Source organism: Triturus cristatus, chromosome 6 (assembly GCF_964204655.1).
Source record: "Triturus cristatus chromosome 6, aTriCri1.1, whole genome shotgun sequence".
Taxonomy (NCBI): Eukaryota; Metazoa; Chordata; class Amphibia; order Caudata; family Salamandridae; genus Triturus; species Triturus cristatus.
Window position 1 is genome coordinate 1418250122 of NC_140589.1, and position 26418 is coordinate 1418276539.

The 26418-nt window shown below is 43.0% G+C and overlaps 1 pseudogene; it reads right to left on the reverse strand.

Moving 5' to 3' along the window:
- The window catches only part of LOC146821483 (putative cation-transporting ATPase 13A4), a 35011-nt pseudogene that overhangs the window by 2561 nt on the left and 6032 nt on the right, over positions 1-26418 (reverse strand).

A 26418-nucleotide genomic window follows, 5' to 3' on the forward strand; every position in this document is an offset into this window, starting at 1 on the left:
CATCTGGAAATATAGATCGACCAGGATAGCCTGGAAAAAACTAAGGAGACGGGGAGAGAAAGGAGCCTTGCACTACCTGACCTACAGTACTATGCCTGGGCTTTTCAGCTTTCACACTCCCAAATGCTATTAAAAATGCCTGTTAGTACAGGGGGGGGAGATATGTTTCGGGCCATGTTAAGAGGAGCTGGTTTATCGGAAGAAGGCTTTATGTTTAAATTTGGAGACCACATTTTTTTAAAAAAGGTTAAACTTAAGGTCCTCCAGACAATAGTTAAAACATGGACCAGATTAAAAACTCTGGTGGGTCTTAATTACTTCTCAAACTTAGCGCCACTTTGGGATTCACCGGGCTCGTCGGAATGCCTCCAGGATAGGTTGGCGACACCATTAATAGAAGCTGGGTTAAAAGTATGGGGAGGCCTGATCAGCAAGGATACACTTATTTCATGGGAAGATCTATAAAAGAGTGTAGGTACGGGTCTCTCAAGATTTAAGTATATCTAAGTCTAAGTTTAGACTTAGGACTACTAAATTGAGAAAAATCCTAATTTTAAGACTTTCGGTATTCACAGAAGGCATTTAATAGTCCTAAAGTTAGGAGTCCTAACTATTCTACTACTAAACTGAGAAAAATCCTAATTTTAAGACTTTCGGTATTCACAGAAGGCATTTAGGAGTCCTAAAGTTAGGACTCCTAACTTCTGTGAATACCGAAATGAGTAAGTGCCTTCTGTGAATACCAAAATGAGTAAGTGCCTTCTGTGAATACCAAAATGGTAGTAAGTTTAGGATTTTGTCTTAAGTTAGTTCTGTGAATCGGGCCCAATGATTTCTTGTTTAAGAAGGGGAATACAATCTTGGAGGGAGGGTGGGCAGATAATAAAAGCACACCAGGAAATGTCAAGGGAGCAAGACTCAATACAAGGGGCTGGTTTAAACCAAAATTTCCATAAAGATAACCAAAAAATCAGTCCATGTAATAATTCTAAATAAAAAAACTAAAGTTAAAGTTCAAAAACTAACTTTACCTTCCAAAACAATTATAAAGTCATCCCCCCAAGCAAGATGTGGTGTTAGAGCCAAGTTCATGGTTTGTAGGTAGACATTATTGGCCATCCTCTGTTGCAATCTTCACCACCTACATTTGCAGACATAAATGGCTCAATTATGAGTCTGGCGGTCCAAGGACCGCCGGACATGTGGGGGCGCAGGGATCTCCTGACAACCCTATTACGAATAGGGTGGTTGGACCGCCATTGCCCAACCAAAGCCGCCAGGGAACTTACGTTCTCTGCCGGCATAGTGTCGGTCAGGAGGCATCAATATGCTTGGTGGGACTGCTGCAGTCCCGCCAAGATCCTCTCCTCTATGGTAATCAGGGTAGTTCCTCCTCCATGAAAACCCTGGTGGAGAGGAAACAAAGGGGACCCTACAGGGCCCTCGTTTGCATCTGCGCCCTTGTGTACATGCACCCCAGTTCCTGCACGTCATTGGACGTTTCAGTCTATGCCGTGCAGGAACTGTTTTTCGCATTCCCATTACAGTGCCCATTTTTAGAGGCTCCTCCATGCCACTAGAATCAAGCTATCCTGGCTGAAGAGGGGTGATACCCTGAAACCAGTCCTAGGATTCTTGTTTCCAGTCCAGGGAGGACCTGGTTTGGCAGTTCGGGCTGGACTGTTCCTATGAGACACAGGGTCAAGGCTGATTTGCATATGGCTGGGTTCAAACTGGAACGGCATGGTGAGCAAAAAAACGATGGATTTAGGCCCAGATCTCTGTACTGGGGTGAATGTATGACATTGTTCTGCATTCTGTCAAACAACTGCTGTTTTTGCATTTGTCACCCCGAGTGGGAAGGGTATGCCCAGAGGTGGGTCCCGTGCTCTCCGTGCCACTGGAATCAAGCTATCCCGGCTGAAGAGGGGTGAAATCCCGAAACCGGTCCTAGGATGCTTGTTTCCAGTCCAGGGAGGACCTGGCTTGGCAGTTTTGTGCTGGACTGTTCCCATGAGGCACAGGGTCAAGACTGATTTGCATATGGCTGGGTTCAAACTGGAACGGCATGGTGAGCAAAAAACGTTGGATTTAGGCCCAGATCTCTGTATTGGGGTGAATGTATGACATTGTTCTGCATTCTGTCCATCAACTGTTGTTTTTGCATTTGTCACCCCGAGTGGGAAGGGTATGCCCAGATGTGGGTCCCGTGCTCTCCATGCCACTGGAATCAAGCTATCCTGGCTGAAGAGGGGTGAAACCCCGAAACCGGTCCTGGGATGCTTGTTTCCAGTCCAGGGAAGACCTGGCTTGGCAGTTCTGGCTGGACTGTTCCCATGAGGCACAGGGTCAAGACTGATTTGCATATGGCTGGGTTCAAACTGGAACGGCATGGTGAGCAAAAAAACAATGGATTTAGGCCCAGGTCTCTGTACTGGGGTGAATGTATGACATTGTTCTTCATTCTGTCCATCAACTGTTGTTTTTGCATTTGTCACCCCGAGTGGGAAGGGTATGCCCAGACATGGGTCCCGTGCTCTCCATGCCACTGGAATCAAGCTGTCCTGGCTGAAGAGGGGTGATACCCTGAAACCGGTCCTAGGATTCTTGTTTCCAGTCCAGGGAGGACCTGTTTTGGCAGTTCGGGCTGGAATGTTCCCATGAGACACAGGGTCAAGGCTGATTTGCATATGGCTGGGTTCAAACTGGAACGGCATGGTGAGCAAAAAAACGATGGATTTAGGCCCAGATCTCTGTACTGGGGTGAATGTATGACATTGTTCTGCATTCTGTCAAACAACTGCTGTTTTTGCATTTGTCACCCCGAGTGGGAAGGGTATGCCCAGAGGTGGGTCCCGTGCTCTCCGTGCCACTGGAATCAAGCTATCCCGGCTGAAGAGGGGTGAAATCCCGAAACCGGTCCTAGGATGCTTGTTTCCAGTCCAGGGAGGACCTGGCTTGGCAGTTTTGTGCTGGACTGTTCCCATGAGGCACAGGGTCAAGACTGATTTGCATATGGCTGGGTTCAAACTGGAACAGCATGGTGAGCAAAAAACGATGGATTTAGGCCCAGATCTCTGTATTGGGGTGAATGTATGACATTGTTCTGCATTCTGTCCATCAACTGTTGTTTTTGCATTTGTCACCCCGAGTGGGAAGGGTATGCCCAGATGTGGGTCCCGTGCTCTCCATGCCACTGGAATCAAGCTATCCTGGCTGAAGAGGGGTGAAACCCCGAAACCGGTCCTGGGATGCTTGTTTCCAGTCCAGGGAAGACCTGGCTTGGCAGTTCTGGCTGGACTGCACCCATGAGGCACAGGGTCAAGAATGACTTGCATATGGCTGGGTTCAAACTGGAACGGCATGGTGAGCAAAAAAACGATGGACTTAGGCCCAGATCTCTGTACTGGGGTGAATGTATGACATTGTTCTGCATTCTGTCCATCAACTGTTGTTTTTGCATTTGTCACCCCGAGTGGGAAGGGTATGCTTAGACGTGGGTCCCATGCTCTCCATGCCACTGGAATCAAGCTATCCTGGCTGAAGAGGGGTGAAACCCTGAAACCGGTCCTAGGATGCTTGTTTCCAGTCCAGGGAGGACCTGGCTTGACAGTTCGGGCTGGACTGTTCCCATGAGGCACAGGGTCAAGACTGATTTGCATATCGCTGGGTTCAAACTGGAACGGCATGGTGAGCAAAAAAAAATGGATTTAGGCCCAGGTCTCTGTACTGGGGTGAATGTATGACATTGTTCTTCATTCTGTCCATCAACTGTTGTTTTTGCATTTGTCACCCCGAGTGGGAAGGGTATGCCCAGACATGGGTCCCGTGCTCTCCATGCCACTGGAATCAAGCTGTCCTGGCTGAAGAGGGGCGAAACCCTGAAACCGGTCCTAGGATGCTTGTTTCCAGTCCAGGGAGGACCTGGCTTGGCAGTTCGGGCTGGACTGTTCCCATGAGGCACAGGGTCAAGACTGATTTGCATATGTTGTTATGTTATGTTAATCAGTTTGTATAGCGCTCAACTCACCCTAGGGCATCTCGGCGCTGACTAGCGTACTTGAATCCTGTACGGGAAGCAATGGAGCAGACTGGAGTAGGAGTTCAGAACAGAAAAGCTTTCAGCTGTTTCCTGAAAATTTCATACTTGGGCATTGATCGCAAGGTCTGGGGAAGCTGGTTCCAATATTTTTGGGGCAAGATATGAAAAAGCTCTGCCACCCGTCCGAGTAAGACGAAATCGAGGAACCTGAAGAAGGCCCCGCAGGCTAGATCTAAGACTCCTGGATGGGCATTATTTGAAAAGTTTTCTTTGTAGATAGAGTGGGCCTCTGTTGTTCAGAGCGTTATAAGTGAGGCAACATATCTTGAAAAGGGATCTCTTTTTCACAGATAGCCAGTGTAGTTCTCTGAGCAGTGGGAGCGAGGGGGAGCCTGCCGGTAGATTGAAAATCATTCTCGCTGCTGCATTCTGAACCACCTGCAGCTTGTCTAGGTGGATCTCCCCTACTTCTGCCAGCAGTGCATTGCCGTAATCCAAACGGCTAGTTACCATAGCCTGCACTAATGTCCTACGATGACAGGTAGGCATATATGGAAGTATTTTCCGCAGAAGCCAGAGGCTATATTAGCATGGGGTTGTCGTGGCCTCAATATAGTCCTTCATGGACAGCAATCAATCTATTTTTATACCCAGGTTTTTTACTGAGAGTTTGGGAATGGGAGCAGAGCCCAGTTGGACGGGCCACCAGTCCTCTGACCAAAAGTCAGTTGCTTTTCCCAACAACATGATGTCTGTTTTTTCTGGATTCAGTTGTAGGCAATTTCCCGTCATCCAGTCATATATCATCTTCATGCCATATGCAAAACGAGTTTTCTCTTTCTCTGGGTTTTCTCCAATAGTGAACATAAGCTGTGTATCATCTGCATAAGAGATGATATCGAAACCCAACTATTCAACTATCCTCGCCAAAGGGGCCATATAAATATTAAAAAGGGTAGGGCTCAAACAAGAGCCCTGCGGAACACCCCACTTCAAAGGCATTTTGGCCGAGGAATAGGGACCCAATATGACTGTTTGAGTTCTATCAGCCAGAAAATGTTGTAGCCACTTCAAGGCAGTCCCTTTGATACCACAGGTGACTAGTCTCTCCGCCAGCTTTGCATGAGAGATGGTATCAAAAGCTGCGGAGAGATCTAATAGGATCAGTATCGCTGATCCCCCTGAATCTACTGTTTGTCTAAGCGAATATTTCACTGCTAGTGCGGCGGTTTCCGTACTGAAACCTGGCCGAAGGCCCGATTGTGTTGGATCCAAGATTCCATTTTGTTCCAAATAAGAACAAAGTTGTCTATTTATAATACTTTCCAACAATTTTCCCAAGAGTGGTAGTAGGGAAAAAGGCCGATAATTGGAAAGGATTGATGGATCAGCTGTAGGCTTCTTCAGTATAGGGCGGACAGATGCCTCTTTCCATGCAAGGGGAATGGTGCCCGTTGTTATAGAGCAATTAAAGATATCGCTGATTACAGGAGCACAGCTTGTGGCTAAAAGGGCCATAAATTTTGAAGGGCACAAATCATTTGGTGACCCAGATTTTGCTTTGGAGAGGCTTTTAGAGACCTCTTCAATAGTGGTCAATTCAAAGTGCTCCAGGGAACTAATAGTTACCTTGTCCCCATCTTCCCATTTAGACATAGAATCCATGGTTGAGGAGGCTACCAGAGGAAAGTTATCATAGATTCTAGATATCTTGTCCTGAAAGTAGGATGCCAAGGAGAAGCATAAGTTCTGGGACTCTATAAGTGGCTGAATGCAAGCTTTATGAGATGAAAAATCTTTGACTGTGGTAAACAAGGCTTTCGAAGAATTACTGGCTTGTTCTATCTGCTTAATGATGAAGGTATGTCTCGCTGCTTTTAGATTTAAATGATATGTAGCCAAAGACTGTCTATACAGTAGTCTATTTTGATGGGCCTTACTTGCCCGCCAAGTTCTTTCGAGGCACCTACATTTGGCTTTTTCCATCTTAAGCTCCTCTGTATACCAAGGAGTTGAGATCCACCGAATAGCGAAACCCTGTTTTTTGGGTATGGTTTCTTCAAAGGCAAATTCTAAAGCCGCATTAAAAGCCTCCAGCTTTTCGAAAGCCTCGGTTAGATTATTTACTGAATCCAGGGAATAAGCCTTATTGAAAGTTTCTAGGGTGAGATTACGACATGGCCTATGTTGTCCTGATGATTTTCTTTTATATAGTTCCCCCTTTTTTTGCCGCGTCTGATGGATAATGAAAGTGATCATTGAATGATCATTCCAAGTCAGGGGATCAGGGAGGTCGCAGCTCAGTTGGTCATAGTTAGTAAACACTAGATCTGATAAGTGACCAGCTCAATGTGTTGAGCCATCCACTCTTTGTGTGAGTCCTATTGATTTCAGAGAGGAAAAAAGTTTGTCAACCTCCGGATTAGAGATGTTTTCTCCATGAAAATTAAAATCCCCTTGTAGAAGAAACTTGTTTGCCGCAAGCACATGCAGAGCTATATATTCGACCAGAAGGTCAGTAAAATTGGCTTTAGATCCTGGGGGCCGATAAAGTAAGGCACCATATCAGCAATCTGTAGGAGATATAGTAACCTTAAATATTCCCAATTATAACCATTCATTTTTTACCGTAAACACCCAGTTCACCATAAGGTGATTCTGGAAGGCAATGGCTATGCCACAGCCTGTTTTACCCTCCCTATCCAAATGAATGAATTTATAGGTATCTGGGATCGCCAGGTTTATCATGGAGTGATTTGAGGGGTTTAACCAAGTTTCCGTAAGGAAACATAGTGCGGGGGAATGAGAGATAATCATGTCCCAGATTTCAAATGGGTGTCTTTCAAGAGACCTAACATTATACAAAATATTTTTTAACCCTCTAGTAGCTAGGTCTGGGGCCTTTCTTCCTGAAAAAAGGTCCTCTACAAGTGTGATCATAGGGAATTGGCAGTGCTTACACATAACTGGTCCTTCTAGCGTAATGGGGAACTTCTGACTACAGTTAGTGTGATTTTGCTCCTTAGTAAATTCAAAAGTTCTAATAGCCCACAAGGATTCAGCTGAGTAATATATGGGGGTTTGGCCGTTATTATTTACCTGGGAGAGGGCAGCATCTCCGGCCCCTGGGCTCGGCTGGGCACGGACGGGCGCAGATGGGCTTGCATTTGGCGCATGCGCACGCGTTATCATACTCTTTTGAAGGCACCGAGGAGCAACGACTAGCGCGCTGCCCACGTTACCTGCCCAATATGTCTGCCCGCTCCTGTGTTTGTTAAGTAAGTACGAGAAGGCACTCCCAGGCGCCTAGTTCGCTAAGGGTGAAGTGAGCATAAGAATCACTTTATTTAAAACCAAAGTGCTTATTTAAATTTAAGGAAAAAGCATAAGGCGCAAAGGAAAATAACTATACCAGGTTAAAAATGCTCCCGGCTTCCGCCTCAGGAACCCGTCTACCAGTGCTGCGCGCACGCGTTATCATCTGCTTTTGAAGGCACCGAGGAGCAACGACTAGCGCGCTGCCCGCGTTGCATGCCCAATATGTCTGCCTGCTCCTGTGTTTGCCAAGTAAGTACGAGAAGGCACTCCAAGGCTCGTAGTTCGCTAAGGGTGAAGTGAGCGTAAGAATCACTTCATTTAAAACCAAAGTGCTAATTTAAATTTAAGGAAAAAGCATACGGCGCAAAGGAAAATAATTATACCACGTTACCATATGGCTGGGTTCAAACTGGAACGGCATGGTGAGAAAAAAAACGATGGATTTAGGCCCAGATCTCTGTACTGGGGTGAATGTATGACATTGTTCTGCATTCTGTCCATCAACTGTTGTTTTTGCATTTGTTACCCCTAGTGGGAAGGGTATGCCCAGACGGTCCCGTGCTCTCCATGCCACTGGAATTAAGCTGTCCTGGCTGAAGAGGGGTGAAACCCCGAAACCGGTCCTAGGATGCTTGTTTCCAGTCCAGGGAGGACCTGGCTTGGCAGTTCGGGCTGGACTGTTCCCATGAGGCACAGGGTCAAGACTGATTTGCATATGGCTGGGTTCAAACTGGAACGGCATGGTGATCAAAAAAACGATGGATTTAGGCCCAGATCTCTGTACTGGGTTGAATGTAAGACATTGTTCTGCATTCTGTCCATCAACTGTTGTTTTTGCACCTCCGTGGGAATGGCCAAAAAAAGCCTGCAGACAATGAGGAAACTACTAATCTGTCAGGTGGCCCCATCACGGGTTTGGTGGTGCACCGCCAAACTCATAATCAGGACCATGATATCTCACCATGGCAGAACAAGGCACCCTGCAGAATGAAGGAAACTCATAGGAAGTAGGAAAAACAGGTATGAAAAATTAAGCAGGAAATGGAAAAGCAGAAGGTGGGGTGGGTTAAGGAGGTTGACGAGACATTAAACCTATTATCAAGGATTATATGAGATCTTGTATCATTAACAGCTGTTCAGTGACAAACTCTCAGAACAGCTAAGCCTCTCTAACTAAGTTCTGGATATCCCAAGAGAGTGATCATTGAACCTCTATGATCATCCTCAGGACCTCTTGGAGAGCAGCCATTTAAAGCTACTCTGGGAGAGGGGAGTACCCTACACAAGAGGGCTCTGAAGCTAATGTGTTCCTTGACTGCTGGTATTGTTCTGGGCAGGTACTTGGAGCATGGAATGAAGGCTCAGCATCATGTGCAGCTAGAGGACCTGCTGGTATGGGGGCCTCCAGAGTTAAGGAGGGGGTGAGTGCAGGCTTTTCGTACTCCACTGGTTGGTTCTCCTAAAGCCAGGAGAAACCCTAATATCTGTCTCCTACAGGTTGGTGGTGTCCACATCCACTGCCTCACAGTTGGTTCTGTCATGAAGCCTAGTAGCCTACTTAGCCTAAGTACATACAAAACATCAAGGACACGCTTTCTTAAAGCACCTTGATTGATTCCCATTTGAAACCCACCCCTGTCCCGTGCAACCAGCACTCCGTAAGGTATGATTTAATGCTTTATTGGTATATGAGTCACAATATATGTAAACTAAATATTTGTTAATGTTTAGTGATATTTGTATTTATATTTGATATTTGTATTTATTTGTTGAATGCTTTTGGAGTCCGTTTTTGTAAAGGCAGGATATGTTCAGTATTGCTTTCAATCTGGAGCCTGGAATGCAGAGTCAGCGCGCAGCAAGCGAAGCGCTCTGCAATTAATTCCGACCCGGTCTTTAACCAGGATCGGAAGGACGCGTCTCGCGCTACGTACGTAAGCAACGTAGAGAATGTTCTGAGGAGTTCTGGGTGTGGCATGGGTATTTAATGCCACACCCAGCCATTTACTTCGCTTAGCCTCCTGATTTCTACGGAGGAACTCACCTGAATTCCGAAGCAGCCGCGTCTTCTGGTTTCATCCACTGGAGGGCACCATCGCTTCAGTCAAGGGATCTAAGGACAGAGACAATGCAGAAAATGAAGAGCTAAGTACAATCTTTTAGTTTCTGGCGCCCAACGCAAGAAAGCTTGAAGTCACTTTACGAACGTAAAGAAGAACAATAATTTTTGGAACTTTCTGCTTATGATAAGCAAAGGCTATACTTTGGACTTTAGTTTAAAAAAAAAAACCCAGTTAAAGAAAGCAACTGTCATAGGTTTTTGTGTAGTATGTTTTACCTTTGTTAAATATAGGTCTGATGAAGGCATAAGGAATTGTTGGCGTACACGTACAAAAGTAAGTCACGCAATAAGTAAAGAAAAGGAAAAAATGTAAAGCAATGTATATCTAAAATATTCTACTGTCGGACTAGAATGTAAAGGTTGTGTTTGTTTATTTAGATACAAGCAAATCATCATCAACCCTCTGCGCAACTACACCTCATCAATCTACATTCCTACACCTTCACAAGACTGCTGGACGCAATATCAAGATTCCCCAGATCGCAGGTAGGAATATGTTCAGTTACTAAAAGGCAATAAAGAAGGTTAGACTTAACTTAGAGCAAAATAGGAAAATTAGGACCGCATTGTTTATACATATGTTCTGTTGCCTCGCAGGTCGACAACAGGACTTCAACGTGCGTCCAGTATCCGGCCCTCCTCCCGGGGCTCTATTTAGTAGCCTAGAGTAAGTTAAAATTCATAGGTTATACAGTAGAGTTCTAGGAAGTTGGCTCATAGCGTCTCTGCGAAGCAATCAAGTGCTCCAGAAGGTAAGAGAGTACTTGTACAACTTGACAGGTTCTATAGAGTCAGCCCAAAGTCTTCTGTGTCTGATCTAGTTTGTTTCCATGTAGGAGAAGTTTCCCTTTTTGTGTGTGTTTCATCGTTCTCCATGGTGGTGGAGTGCTGCCATGCCCAACTTTCACTGGAGGATCTTCTTCTTGCCCTGAGTCCTGGTCTGATTATGGTTGGCAAGCCTGGTCAGCTGAAATGGAAGGCAAAAAAATACATTTTCAATTCATGTGCTGAATATATAGTATGTCCATTCATTCTTTTTCAACTAGTACAGGATGCTGCTGCCATAAATATTTTGAATATAGGTAAATTTGCAACAATAAAACTGGCCTTTACTAAGCTGCACTGGCTTCCTTTGAAACAAAGAATAATGTTTCAAGTATCCTCATGACTCCTAGACTTTTGTCTGCTAAATTTTCTTTCTACAAACCGAGAAGGACATTAAGATCAAAGAGGCATATTTACTCAATACTCTGAAGTTTAGTTGGATCACCCTCAGAAGCAGCTCTGCAGTGATGCTCTGAAATAAGAAACAATAGGATGCCTTTGCAATACGGTAAAAACTGTACCTCCATAACTTTAGAAATTGCTGTAGACCTGGCCATTTCCACTACTTTAATCTAAAAGTATAGAATTCTAGCATTCTTTAGTCGGTTTTCTATTTCATAACTTACAGTGCCAAAGTACCTGCCGGTGGTTTTAGTGCTTTACAAATGCTAAAATCTAAAATATATACAAATTTTAAACAATGTTAAATCTCTAAATATAACAAATTACACTGTGCAGTCTTTACTAAACATTTAGTAAGTCAATATATATTAACTAATTTTTACAAACTTTCACATTGCAATAAATGTTAATTAAACACAAAATTGAATCAGGATTTCAAAGGAGGAAAATGGTTTGTGAAAAAAAGGGTTGGGTCTTTTTGCTCAATCCTGAGACTAATATTTTAAGATGTTTTGCAGCATCTTCACCACATCTCCTATTTTAGGTATGACCGTATTTTTAGAAGGTAAAAAATGTTTCCAAAGGATTATGTATTTTTGCAAACTATTTTACTTGTGATGTAAATAAGTATATATTTCTTTAAAACATGTGATTGGTTGAAAGTAAGCTAAATGTGCACAATTTTAGCGTCACATAAACAACCCTTGAAAAAATAGAAATGTTTCACATTGCAAATGTTGAATTTGTGTTTTAACTGTTGTGTTGAAAAGCGTTTCCATTATGTCATGATAAGATGATTAGAAAATCATACCAGAATACAACAGAACTACATGGTGTTTAGAATTTTTTTTTATTTCCTTCAGATTATAGTGGCAGATCTGACAGAATGAGAAAGTCATAAAATAGTAGCATCAGCTTGAAGATTTCAGGTCATCAATCACTAGTGAAATACAAACAAGAAGCTGGTTCAGTGAAGCCAGATTATCCCTTCTTAGTTGATGCACAAATCACACAAACAGTACTCAATATACCAGATGATTATTTGTGCCCAAGATCCACCCATGACACATAGTTGAAAATATCCTTGAGTTAGTACAAATCATGTTAACTTCTATAGACAGAGGGGTTTTGCCTAACTCAGATTAAAGATGAAAAATAATAAAGCAGTATGGAATATTATGATTCAAATTGAATATTACAGTTTTTCTTTCAATTCTACTTTAAAAACTCAAGGTTTTACGAGCCCACTGAAATGTACAAGAAGAAAATAGTAAATCTTATCTAAAATGCATTAGCAGGGCAAACTATATTCTGTTTGTGCAAAGGTCTGCATTGCTGCATCACATTTGTTGTTTACTCCTTAAACAGTCACCGAAGCAAAGAAAAATGTCCACCATGTAGAGTGTGTTAAAATGCAGGCAGCACACACACTCTTACACTGTGGATCTTTAGTTGGGTGGTGGTTCCAGCCTTGGGCTTTGGTTGATGGGTGGTGGTTCCAGCCTTGGGCTTTGGTTGCTTCATTGTTGTCAAAGGCAGGGTTGCTGTGGATCTCCATGTTGCAGTTGATGTCCTTGTTGCTGGGGTCTGCATACTCTACTCTCTTCACCGGGGGCGACTCAGGATCGGCTTGCAAGGAAATGCACATATTTTTGTAGTTACTGCCCAGCTTCACCCTGAAAACCCTTTTCATCCACTGACAGAGCTTCCGGTTGTTGAGGATCATATTCTCCACAAAAGACAGCACGACAAAGCAGACAACCAGCAGGACAAGATGTGCACCCACCACAGCACTGGTAGACAGACGAGCTCCAGTGCTCTTTAGAGGCCAGGAATTTCTGTGAAAATGAAGACGGTCATGGCGACCTCAAGCGCCATCATTATTGCAAAGAAGTAGTTGTGGTACAAGGGCAAGCGGAAGGGCTCCCCTTTGGTGAACACAAAGGCGTTGATCAACAGGTGGCTGGATTTTAGTAGATACAACTTTGCGCTGTCATAGGTTTCTGTGTTTCTCTTCCTGCTGCACTCACGGTCCCACCCTGTCTGGTTGATATTAGCTGTCATGTTTCCTGGATACCATGCACTATAGACATCATCTGGGCTGTACCAGGTCAGTTCCTGCACCATGAGGAAGGCATAGGTGCTGGAAGCAATACCCCAAAGAATGTTGAAAAGCACGGAGAAGAACAAGAGTGGAGAGAGGAGCTGTGGCCGGGGTCTGTATGGGGCCAACTCTGGCCACGGAGGAGTGGAGCTCATTGTTAGAAAGATGACAAACATGTTTACGCAATCATGCAGAGGACACTGGTTGTTGCCAAAGAGGTTACGATGCCAGAACAAGAGGAGTCCATCAATGTATTCAAAGATTGGGAAGAGGGACATGTATTTAAACATGCAAAAGGATGTCACAAGCGCTGCTCTTCCTTCCTTTATGACATCTGAGACAACATTTTTGCTGGTGACGTCTAAATTGAAGGAGCCGCTACTGATGCTTCCTGCTCCGATAAGGAAATCCCAGCATGAGCCATTTTCAGAGCATCTGTGTTCTCATCTTCAGACTGCTCAGGATATTTGATGGGTTACCAGGAAACTAACGCCCAGGTGGATCCTTCTGGGGCACGGGCTTCAACAAGAATCACCCGGCAGCACTTAGGACTTATGCCACATTTCTTGGTAGCTGTCTGAATGTTGTCTCCCATGATCATTGCAAACTGCAGGTTGGCAGCCCTCAGCTCCTTCAGGACAGGCTGGGTCTCTGGTTTTAGATGGTTTTCCAAGATCAATAAACCAAGGAGTAATAAGTTTGATTCCACATTTTCCCTTGGCATGCTGTCAAAGTCATCATAACTGCCAACTTCCATTGCCATATACGCCAGGCCGATTACTCTGAAACCTTGAAATGTGCATAACTCAAGCCTGTAAAGGTAGATGGGACTGTTTCAGGTCTACAAAAACTGTCCATCTCTGGAGCTCCCTTCATTTAAATGGAACACTCGCCCTCACCAGTAACCTGTGCTACTACTGTCATCCTCTGAAGTGGGGAGGAGAATGGGTACTAAAACACAACAGTGATGCTCTCTGGTGCTTTTACTTGGGCAGAGGGTCCCAGCCTGATGACCATGCACTGTGAAAAAAGCATCATCCCCACCACTCTCTGCCCCACCATCCTCTATCACCCCGCCGGTGGGTCTAAACATCTTCAGGTCCAGAGGCTCCCCCTGCAGTTGGCCATCCAGGAAGATCTGGTAGTGACAGCTCCCCATGGACCAGAAGAATGGTCCCCAAGAGAGAGAGGACCCAAGGGGGAATCAGAACATGTTCTGAAAACTGTCTCCACCTGACGGAACAATCCCCAGAAGATCCAGCCTGTCGTCTGTCAGAGTCCCAGTCTTGTCCAAGCAGATGAGGTTCAGCTGCCCGTACACGTTGATCCAATGGTGGCTCATACTGAAGATAGACTTCTGCTTCAGTCTTATCTTGGCGTAGAGGATCCCCACAGTCACAGCGGCCGGCATTCTGGGACAAATGGTGATGGTCATAAGGTCAATTGATTGAAGGATGATTGATCCTACAGGAACTTCTCTAGGCACTAAAATGCTGATCACATAAATGAGGAAAATGAGGAAATGAGGAAAATAAAATATTATAAGGCCCATGTGTCCCCGTGTGTTCCCCACCACTCATGTGCACATACATGTCACCTATGTATTTCCCCTCCATGGCCTGTCTATCATGATGCTTATGCTATAACGTGGCCTGCCATAATCCAGTCTCCCATGAGAGAAACGACAAATCTGCTCTGAGGCCTACACGTTTTGCATCATGTTTTCCCGCATTTCCATTATTATGGCCCAGCCAGAGCCGAAAAGAGGTTTCAGGCCTCAGAACGCTCTGAAAGCTGCAGCTGCGTCTCCTTGGTCTTGCACACTTGGGCCTCAGCCAAAGGGGCCCCGACCGAGGTGCCGAGACAGTATTGAGCACGGTTATCTGCTTACTCCTACCGAAACCACATTCCTGCCTGGAGAAGGAGGGATAAACATGACCCATCTGCAAAGGAGAAAGCGTAGCCTTTCTGTCTCTTTTTGTGTGATTACAAAGCTCACGTCAGTGAAAAGCCCATAGCCCCCGTGTGAGACTTCAGCAGTAAACGAAGAAATAAATGCCACATTGGCCCTTGGTGATGGGCAACCTATGTCACGTATCAGTCCCTGCTCCAGACTGTAGATATCAGATAATACAAGATGTGCTGGTCGCCCTGACACTGAAGGCCTCATTTTCAGACTCCAGACTCCCCAGTTGCATAGCAACCCTTTCATGCGTCAGTTATACGTCATGCTCGAGTTGAGCACAAGTAAGGCAAAGTTCCAGTAAAGTTCCAGCTGATCACGCAACCCCCTCCAGGCATTCACCCACCTATGACACTTACCTATTATCATCAAGTGGACGCCCACCTTCACGCCTACTTACACACCCACATGCTCTTATCTCATTCTCTCTTGCTCCGCCTGAAGCACTCTTGCTTACGTATATTATTACAAATATATATATACTGTACTCTGTGAATAAAGTTGGAGAATACCTTTTTGAGAATCCTGGTCCTGATCCCTTGTGGTGATGGAACTATTCTCCCTATAACTCGAGTTATTTGAATAAAGCCCTTGTGAACCTGATACCACGGACTCAGCCTCTTGCTTCATGCATGATCATATTGATATATAGAAATTCAGAACGCGTAATAATTTATTTACGACATTAATGGCGCCCGAACAGGGACAAATCTCCTTCCCCATGCGCCGGAGATGAAGGTCCAGTTTTGCCCCCTTCCACAGCCGTGACGGACTTCGAGTGTACACGACGCGGGTTTTCCCGCCAACTCCCTCAGGCCAACGATTGTATGACATAATTTCGAAAGACAAAAATTCGACCTACAAAAATATCGCAACAAAAATATCGTGGTCAAGAATATCGACATCCTATCTACAACATGGTAAGTACAAAAATATCGATAATTTAATATCGATGTCAAAAATATCGTAATTCAAAAATATCGGGTTTTTTTTAGTTTAAAAATATATGTAAAATAAACCAAATAATACTTATAAATCAAAGAAACATAATTAAATATATTGTATAATATGTAAAATTTATAATAAATATATATAATTAAATGAAACTTTAATTAAACATATATATAATATATAATATATACACTTACTTAATAATTACTTTTAATAATAATTTCTATAACATATAAATTATTAAATATTTATTTAAATTACCAATACATCTATACACATAAAACAATAACATTAATAAATATTAAATAATTACATATAGCAAATAATAATCAATAATTTTAATTTGAATAATTTTTATTATTAATTATATATTACAATAGCTAAAATATTACAAAACATATTTAATATCAGACACAATAAAACTACTAGTCCAACTTCAACAAAAACAACAGTAAGGAAAATGTTGGATAGCGTAGGGGTAAAAATATCTATTCCAACTCCCGAGAGTGCAACAGTAGGGAAAACATTGGATAGCGTAGGAGTAAAAATTACTATTCCAACTCCAAAGAGTGCAACAGTAGGGAAAGTGTTGGATAGCGTAGGGGTAAAAATTACTATTCCAACTCCAGAGAGTGCAATAGTAGGGAAAATGTTGGATAGCGTAATGGTAAAAATTACTATTCCCACTCCAGAGAGTGCAATAGTAGGGAAAGTGTTGGATAGCGTAAGGGTAAAAATTACTATTCCCACTCCAGACAGTGCAACAGTAGGGAAAACATTGGATAGCGTAGGGGTACAAATAACTATTCCAACTCCAAAGAGTGCAACAGTAGGGAAAACGTTGGATAGCATAGGGGTAAAAATTACTATTCCAACTCCAGAGAGTGCAATAGTAGGGAAAGTGTTGGATAGCGTAAGCGTAAAATTTACTATTCCCACTCCAGAGAGTGCAATAGTAGGGAAAGTGTTGGATAGCGTAAGGGTAACATTTACTATTCCCACTCCAGAGAGTGCAACAGTATAGAAAACGTTGGATAGCGTAGGGGTAAAAATAACTATTCCAACTCCAAAGAGTGCAACAGTAGGGAAAACATTGGATAGCGTAGGGGTAAAAATTACTATTCCAACTCCAGAGAGTGCAATAGTAGGGAAAGTGTTGGATAGCGTAAGGGTCAAATTTACTATTCCCACTCCAGAGAATGCAATAGTAGGGAAAGTGTTGGATAGCGTAAGGGTAAAAATTACTATTCCAACTCCAGAGAGTGCAACAGTAGGGAAAACGTTGGATAGCGTAGGGGTAAAAATTACTATTCCCACTCCAGAGAGTGCAATAGTAGGGAAAGTGTTGGATAGCGTAAGGGTAAAAATTACTATTCCCACTCCAGACAGTGCAACAGTAGAGAAAAGGTTGGATAGCGTAGGGGTAAGAATTACTATTCCAACTCCAAAGAGTGCAACAGTAGGGAAAGCGCTGGATAGCGTAGGGGTAAAAATTACTATTCCAACTCCAGAGAGTGCAACAGTAGGGAAAGCGCTGGATAGCGTAGGGGTAAAAATTACTATTCCCACTCCAGATAGTAAAACAGTTGGGAAAGCACTAGATAGCATAGTGATTCTATTAACATTATAACCAATTTAATAATTTCTTATAAAAAAATTGCATGTTAACAATGTTTTAAAAAAAAAAATATTATTAAATACCAATTATGTAAAATAAATATTTAAATAAATAAATTTTAATTACATCCCACACTATTCCCCCTTTAACACACAACACACTACACATAAAAATTCACATAATTAATTTAATTATGAATTAATCACTTAATAAAATTAAATCACCAATTAATTACTAATTAACAATTAATTAATTAACTATAACAATAAAGAAATATTATTAATAAACTAATTATAATTTATATAATTAACAAAATAATAAAGTAATTTTACAATTAATAATTAATTAAAAATTAATTAATCTATTAATCACATTAATTACCAATTATTAATTGATTACAAATTAATTAATCATAAATACCAATGAAACAATACATATTAATTCATTAATTATAATTACATTACTTCCCACCCTATTCCCCTATAAACCCACAACCCACTACACATTAAAATTCACATAATTAATTTAATTATCAATTAATCACTTAATAAAATTAAATCACCAATTAATTACTAATTAACAATTAATTAATTAACAATAAATAAATATTAATAATAAACTAATTATAATGTATATAATTAACCAATTAATAAAATAATTGTACAATTAATAATTAATTAACAATTAATTAATCAATTAATTACCAATTATTAATTAATTACCAATTAATTAATCATAAATACCAATTAAACAATACATATTAATTCATTAATTATAATTAAATTACTTCCCACCCTATTCCCCTATTAACCCACAACCCGCTCTGATACTAAAACGCTAAATTAAATGTAAAATAATTATAAATCTCTAAACATTTATTTTTAAATGTATTAAAATACATTACAATAATCTTTAACATACAAATAAAATACATATTAAATGACATTACACTAAATAAATATCGATATTATTGACATCGAAATTTTTACTTACGATATTACTTACATCGATATTAATTACTTCGATATTATTTACTTCGATATTACTTACCTTGGGATCGATATTCTGTCCATCGATATTCTTGACTTCGATATTCTGTACCTACGATATTAAAAACACGATATTATTGTAGGTCGAAATTTAAAACTCGATATTTTGGCTAACCACCCAGGCCAACGAAGGAGACGGACTGCGACCAGGCATCCATACGAGGCGGTGAGGATTGCGGATCGTCCCGACCCAGAGCCCACCTGCGAGAGAGCTGTGTCCGAGGTTTCTAGAGATCCACCTAAGATACGCCATTCCCTGCGCAGCGTCAAGTATCCGAGGCCTTCAAGTTCAAGTTCAAGTTCTGCTTCCCGGTGAGTTTCTCATGGGGGTTGCAATAATGACGGGTTCATTTAATGAACACGGTAAAGACGTGTCTCACTTGTGAGACCGGTATGTTCAAGAGCATGCATTCAAGAATTAATGTTTCAAGATTTGGAGTCCAAGTTTTCAGGTGCACCGATATAACTGTATGTATGTTATTGTCTTAGTAAGGTTCAGTTAGGTTTGAATGTGTCAGGAGTGTGTGTAAGTTTGTTTCATTGTGATTTTTGTTTTTTTTTTGTTCATTGTGATTTTTGTTTTCGGTTACATTTCCAACATGCCGTTATTTTCAAAACTGCGTAAGATAGGTACCAGGAAAGGTGTACTAGAGGAACCAGTTAACATTCCGCCTAGAGACACACCTGGACATTTCATGTACTGTAAGCATGGTTTAGATGCCGTGTTGTTTTTAGAACTATGGGTGGATTACACGAAGGATTTAGAGACAAAGTATAAATGGCCCATTACGGGAACGTGGGATGCGGAATGCATCATGAAGGTAGAGGAAGAGATATGGAAGAGAAAATCTAGACCTGCTCAGAAGGATGCCATTGAGTTATGGCGCAAGGAATCACATAGAAGAACAGAGAAGGAGTTCCACAAAGCAGAGAGAAGTAGACAGGAGTCCGAAAAAGCCAAAGAAGAAAAATTACAGGAGGAAGGGGAGCGGGTAAAAAGAGAGCAGGCTGACAGAGAAAGAAATACTGCCGTTGCTGGTATTTATCCCGTCCTTTCAGAGGAACTAGCAAAAGTGGCCCCAGTAGAAAGACCAGTTAGAGTGCCACCGCAAGTACCCCGAAAAATAAAACAAACAGTATCCGACACGTTCATTAACACCTACCTAGAGGAACCCCCACCATCATACGTGGACGGAATTTTCCCTGCACCCCCAACGCAAGAACAGCTCCAGGAGCTCGAGGACGGCGGGGAGGGAGGATCCGGGGCAACATCAGGAGGGGGGCCGACAGTAAAAGTAGACATCTCCGAATGTATATATGACCCAGATCCAGGAAAGGGCAGAATGCTCGTGTTTTCATTACGGCTTAGACGAGCAGTCGCAGATTTGGAAAAATTACCAGATATGGATAAACATCTAAAGAAAATGTACACATTCATAAGAACAGGGGAAGGTCCTGAGTGTATAGCAGAAGCCGTACAAAATAGAAAGGTAATTATTAAGAACTATATCCTTCGCTTCCTAATTAATTGTCTGATCAGGGAAAAAGACGAAGGTGATGGTGACGTAGACCGTTGTTATATTGGTTGGAGTGATCGCATAGATGCCGGTCAGCATGATAAATCAGGCCAAACAGACAACATGTTGACCAAAATTCGGAAGGCAATAATAGCATCACACGAAGGAGGCCCGAACGAAACAGCTGAGTTATCATCTGATGACGAAGCAGGGGACAAAGACAGAATACATTATGTGGGCCGTGCCCGGCGATTCGAAAGGCCCAAGGGCCTCAATCACCGTAAACAGGGAACTGCCATAAAGGAAAGATATTCCCTGGAAAGTTTGTTCCAGATCACCGAAAAAGCGGTGAATAAATGGCTGGGTAATGATCAGCCCCTCACCCCGACCGAAAATGAATTAGCACGATCAGCCACCCTGTGGATATCCCAATATGATATATACAATAATGATATCGTAGCCCAAACGTTCTTGAGCCTCCCACCAAACGAACAGCGCATAGCTGGTGTTTACATTGTCCAACATTTGATCACGTTATATGAGAGTCAATATTCTGGTCCTGGTCTATTGTATAAGTTGCTGGACGACATAATACTAGACAGGTGGATGAACATGGGTACTGAACTGATTAATGTCATTCTGGATCAGCGACACAAGTATATAGTATACGTGACTAGATCCCTGCTTCCCGCTCCACCCCAGGTTAAGGAACAGTGGTACGACAAGCTGAACCCCCTACGAGAGGTTCATCCTGTAAAGGATGCAAACAATGACTTGCAACGGGTGTATGTCTACACCCCCTTGTCGAAATTAGAGATACTGGAAATGAAAAAAATGTTACCATCCCATGATAAAGACCCGGGGGGTTTTCACCGAGAACTAAAGGACATTCTTCGCTTAGGAGAATATACATATGCTGACATTCTAAAGTTATTAAAAGTACTATTGCCTGCTGGTATTTACGAGAAACTGAAAGGACAGGACTGGGAGGTGGGAGAGAAAAGGCTCAGTTGGGATCTGTTGGAAAGAGAGGAAGTGGGAAGAGGCCCGGGGGTTGGTCTGGGTCCCCGAGCTAAAGACCTACCTGAACTCCTTGTACAAGTTTTGCCCAGATTACTAATTACCAAGAAGGAAGACTGGGATGCTATTTCGGCCTGTAAACAGAAACCAGACGAAGACACTAGCGATTTTTACTCTAGGTTCGAGAAATGTTTCACTATCAATAGTGGTCTTAAGCCCGGTAGTGATTCATATCCCCATCTTTTCGTGAGCAAACTAGTAGAAAATTCCCTACCAGAAGTAAAGTATAGGGTACTGAAGGTTGAGAGTACCTGGCAAGCAAACAGCCCTTCACAAATGTTACAGATGTTACAATACCACCAGAACAGAATTAGAGAGGAACACGAACAGGACAAGAGATGCATGAGAGACACAAAGATGAAGATGCTGGTGGCCCAATCGACACCGGCAAACACAAACACGAACAAGAATAGCACGAATCAAAATACTGGGACCTGTAATTATTGCAAGAAGCCAGGCCACTTCGTAAATGAATGTGCGGTCCTGAAACACAATATAGCGATAGGTAAAACAAAGCCACGATCTTATCCTCCCAAAGAAAATAACACACATCAGACATCAGATACATTTCCACCGCCGCCACCGCCTGTCCATGCACCTGCACCAGCCCACGCCACAGCACAAATGTATGAGCACGCTCAGACTAACTACCCAGAATACCAAGCATATTCGTGAAGAAGCCCAGAGAGGGAATTCGACTTGCCCCTTATTCCAGTTCCTGTGGACCAAGCGGGTCCCTATGTGCATGCACGTTTACTAGGAAAGAATAAAAAGTTTTTGATTGACACCGGGGCAAGTAGAACTACCATCAGTCATTCCGAGGTTCCAGGGGCACCCCTCTCGGGCTCAAAGAGTATATCCCTGGGCTTTTCAGGAAGGCCTATTATCAATGAGGTTTCAGAACCAGTCTCTTTAGGAGTTGGTCCACTAATACATACAACAGACTTACTGCTTACTAAATCATGTCCAGAAAACCTACTTGGCATAAAAACATTAAAGGAACTGGGAGCAGTTATCTGTTGCTCGCCAGAAGGAGTGCGACTGTATTTACGTGATTTCAAGGGACATTTTGTTATGAAAGATATTGACATCAGGCTTCAAAATGTACCACAGCACCTATGGGCACAAGGCCCGACTGACGTAGGTTTCATGAACATTACACCATACCAGGTCACCCTCAAGGAAGGAGTGGTGCTGCCACGGATTCGACAATATAAAATTCCACCTGAAGCTGAAGTAGGGTTGCTGAAAATTATCGATGAACTAATGGCACAAGGGGTGGTGATAGAGACAGATTCAAACATATGCAATTCGCCTGTTCTTCCTATTCTTAAAAGAACTGATCCCAATGCATCACCTGTCTATAGATTAGTTGTGGACCTGCGAGAATTAAACAAATGTGTGGTGCCACAGTACCCTGTGGTCCCGGACATTTCTTCATTATTGACTGCCATTGATGCGAAGGCTACATTCTTTACAGTTATCGATCTGAAGAACGCCTTTTTCAGTATCCCAATACATCCGGACAGCCAATATCTTTTCGGTTTCAGTTTAAAAGGCCGCAGCTTCAGATTCACGAGAGCACCACAGGGCTTCACGGAAAGTCCTAGCGTCTACAGTCAGGCGCTCAAAAGACAACTAGACAGTATTCATATGCCTACCACTACAGCACTGATACAGTATGTAGATGACATTCTCATTACTGCACGATCGGAAGCTGACTGTGAAAATGCATCACTCACTGTTTTAAAGTTCCTGGCTGACAAGGGGCACAAGGTGTCCCCTTCGAAGTTACAATTCTGTGAACAGCAAGTGGCGTACCTTGGGCACTTGCTATCCAAGGAGGGTAGGCGACTGACACCAGAACGTATTCAATTGATTTCTGGCCTTTCACAGCCCAAGACACAAAAGGAGGTACGTGCATTCATTGGCCTCACTTCATATTGCAGGCAGTGGATTCCCCAGTATGCTCACATAGCCAAGCCCCTAATACAGTTGACGACACAGGAGGTAGCTTCTACTAAAGTCCTCCCTTGGACACGAGAACACACTGTGGCATTTGAAGAATTAAAAAGAGCTTTATGTCAAGCACCAGTTTTAGCGATCCCTGATTACAACAAATCTTTTATGCTTTTTGTGACAGAGCGGGATGGAACAGCACTATCTGTCCTCACACAAGATCATGCAGGAAAACACAAGCCCTGTGCTTATTTCTCTAGTACATTGGACCCAGTAGCACAGGCTTTGCCTGCGTGCCTAAAATCTGTTGCAGCAACAGCCTTAGCCATAAGACAAAGTGACTCGATAGTGCTGGGCCACCCCCTGACAGTACAAGTACCACACGCAGTAGAGGTTCTCTTGAACCGTACACAAACACAACACCTGACTGTAGCGAGACTGACAGGTTATGAGCTGACGTTATTTCAACCACACATAGAGATCAGACGATGCAACATACTGAATCCTGCTACTCTTTTGCCCTCCAGTACAGAAAACGTTTCCCCACATGACTGTGTTGAAGTGATACATACCGTGACAAAACCAAGACAAGACTTGACAGATGTTGCACTCCCAGACCCTGACCTAACACTATATGTTGATGGCTCATGTATGAGGACGGGGGCGGGAGAATTAGTGGCAGCATATGCAGTGACCACTGCTACTGAAATCATAGAGACTAAAAGAATAGACATACTGTCAGCACAAGCAGCAGAGCTCATCACTCTGACACAAGCGTGCATAAGAGCTAAGCACCTGAGAGTAAACATTTACACTGACTCACAATACGCATATGGGGTAGTTCATGACTTCGGCGTCCTATGGAGGGAAAGAGGGTTCATGACTTCTCACGGGGCCAAGATACAGCATGGCCCCCTTATTCAAGCCCTTCTGGAAGCGATACATTTACCAACAGCCATAGCTATCCTGAAATGCAAAGCACATACTAAAGCCACAGATACCATTTCTCAAGGCACTGATCTGGCAGACCGAACAGCTAAACAGACAGCTCAGACCCCACTAGACATGACGAAATCACAGGTACCATTAATGTCCAAAGCCATGACAGTTAGGGATCCTTACAAGGACGTACAAGACATTCAGACACATGCTACTCTAGACGAATTAAAGAAATGGTCGGAACAAGGAGGGGTACTGACTGATCAGGGTTGGATGACTAAGGGCAAAGAAACGTGGTTTCTTCCTGATTCGATGGTGCAAGTGATCATAAATACTGCACATAGTCCTGCACACTTAGGAGAGAAAGCAATGCTAGACAGCTTACAGAATATATGGTTCAACAAGCACCTGCGTGCAGCAGCGAAACAAAAGGTCAGAACATGCATGATCTGTTGCCAATTCAACCCAGGTAAAGGCATTCCAATGGAACAAGGTGGATTCCATCCACCTGACCATCCTTTTGAAGTCCTCCAAATGGATTATATCCAAATGGACAGATGCAGAGGTTACAAATATGTCCTAGTAGTAGTATGTTCTCTATCAAGATGGACAGAGGCCTATCCAGTCCCTGATTATACTGCTGTAACTACCGCCAGACAATTGGTACGAGAGTTTTTCCCACGTTATGGATTACCGCGTGGAAATATTCCGACAACGGTCAGCCTTTCTCCTCTGAACTCATGAAACAGGTGTCCCTTCTGTTAGGGTATACCTGGAAGTTCCATTGTGTACGACATCCTGAGGCAGCAGGCCTTGTAGAAAGACATAATCAGACCTTAAAGATAAAACTAGCAAAGATCTGTGCAGACAAAGGTGTGGATTGGATGGTAGCCCTGCCGGTTGCCCTCTTTTACATGCGAATGGTGGCCCATTCTAGAACAGGCTTATCTCCCTATGAAGTGGTCTTTGGTAGACCACCGAATATGTGGGGCACTCCAATGCCTAAAAAGATCACTGATGTTGATAGTAACATGCTGACAGATTACCTGGCTTCCTTGATGTCTGCACTACTCTCTTGTCGTTCGCAGGTTGCTGCCGCCTTCCCTGACAACACCCAGGTCAAGGAACATTCCCTCGCTCCTGGGGACTATGTTCTCATAAGGAACTTTGATAGGACGAGCCCTCTTGAGCCTAGGTGGAAAACGCCCAAATTGGTATTGATGACCACGAGGACCGCTGTTAAAGTCGAAGGACGGAAAGGATGGGTTCATCTTCATCATTGTAAACGCTACTTTGGAAATAACGATTCGTTTAAAAAAGACATAAAGACTTCAGACTTTGAGCCCCCTTTACTAGAGGAGACTCCCCAGCAAGAGTACAAAACGAAACTTAGATCTAAAAAGTCAGAACCCGTTTGATCAATTAAGTCCACTAGGTGGTGAAGCGGTTGAACATGTATTCTGGCTTGCATAAGATCTTGGATACCGCGGATGAGAAAAAGAGCAAGATGAAAAGCAAATACTGTAAAATATTACGTGGTAGATGTATAGTGACTTTGATATTTTTATTTCTTCTGTGCATCACGATGATATGTATCAGCTTAATACTACATGCTATTTTTCCTCCTATTGCCTCACTCTTACACTCTACCAATGATACCATAAAGCACACATTTAGTGATCTGCCATCCCATGAGCTATCATATCGACTTGCCTTACGCAACAATACTTTTATTCAGATGCTGCACCATTCACATCAGACTAGCAATGCTACAGACTGCTGGGTCTGTGGCCGACTTCCCCCGTATCAGAAGGTGAAGGGAGTGTTGCCTCTTTTCCCTTTTCCATTCTCCCATAATGGTTCTTGCGGAGCATGGTTTGCCTTAATGACATCCATCAACGGTGATGCCAAAGAATGTCAAGATAAGGAGTGTAGGGGCGACTGGGTATGGGGTAACTTGAACAAAGTCATGAATAAAGCATGTTTCCCAGATGAAGAAGGTCTTCCCCAAAGGAAAGGTACCGATCTAGAAAATGAAGAGTATCTGCAAGGAAATGCGACCCTTGACTTTATAGTGTTGAATGTCAAGCCCATACACAATTTAGGTCCATCCTCAATCACAGTCCTGCCAGTAAAAGGGAACTTGTGTGTCAGAAAAGAAGGCTCTGTACATTTGGGGCACAGCGAGTGTAACACTATACTAGTGTTTAAAGACAAAGGAAAGTCTTACTTCAGAGCATCACGACACACCTACTTTATTTGTGGCCAGACAGCCTATGTACAACTGCCCTTAGACTGGGGTGGGACATGCTATATATCATTTCTTCTACCACCCGTTTTCTTGGCCCCATCGAACTATCATCAAAATCTTCAACTAGCACTTATCAGACACAAACGAGGGCTCGATGCCTCTGGCATTGACCAGACTGAAACAGCTTGGGAGCAATATACAGATTTCAACAAAGGATTCTTTTTCTTCATAGGTCCCGTCCAGAATAGTAAACTTATCCGCAGACTAACAAGGATTCT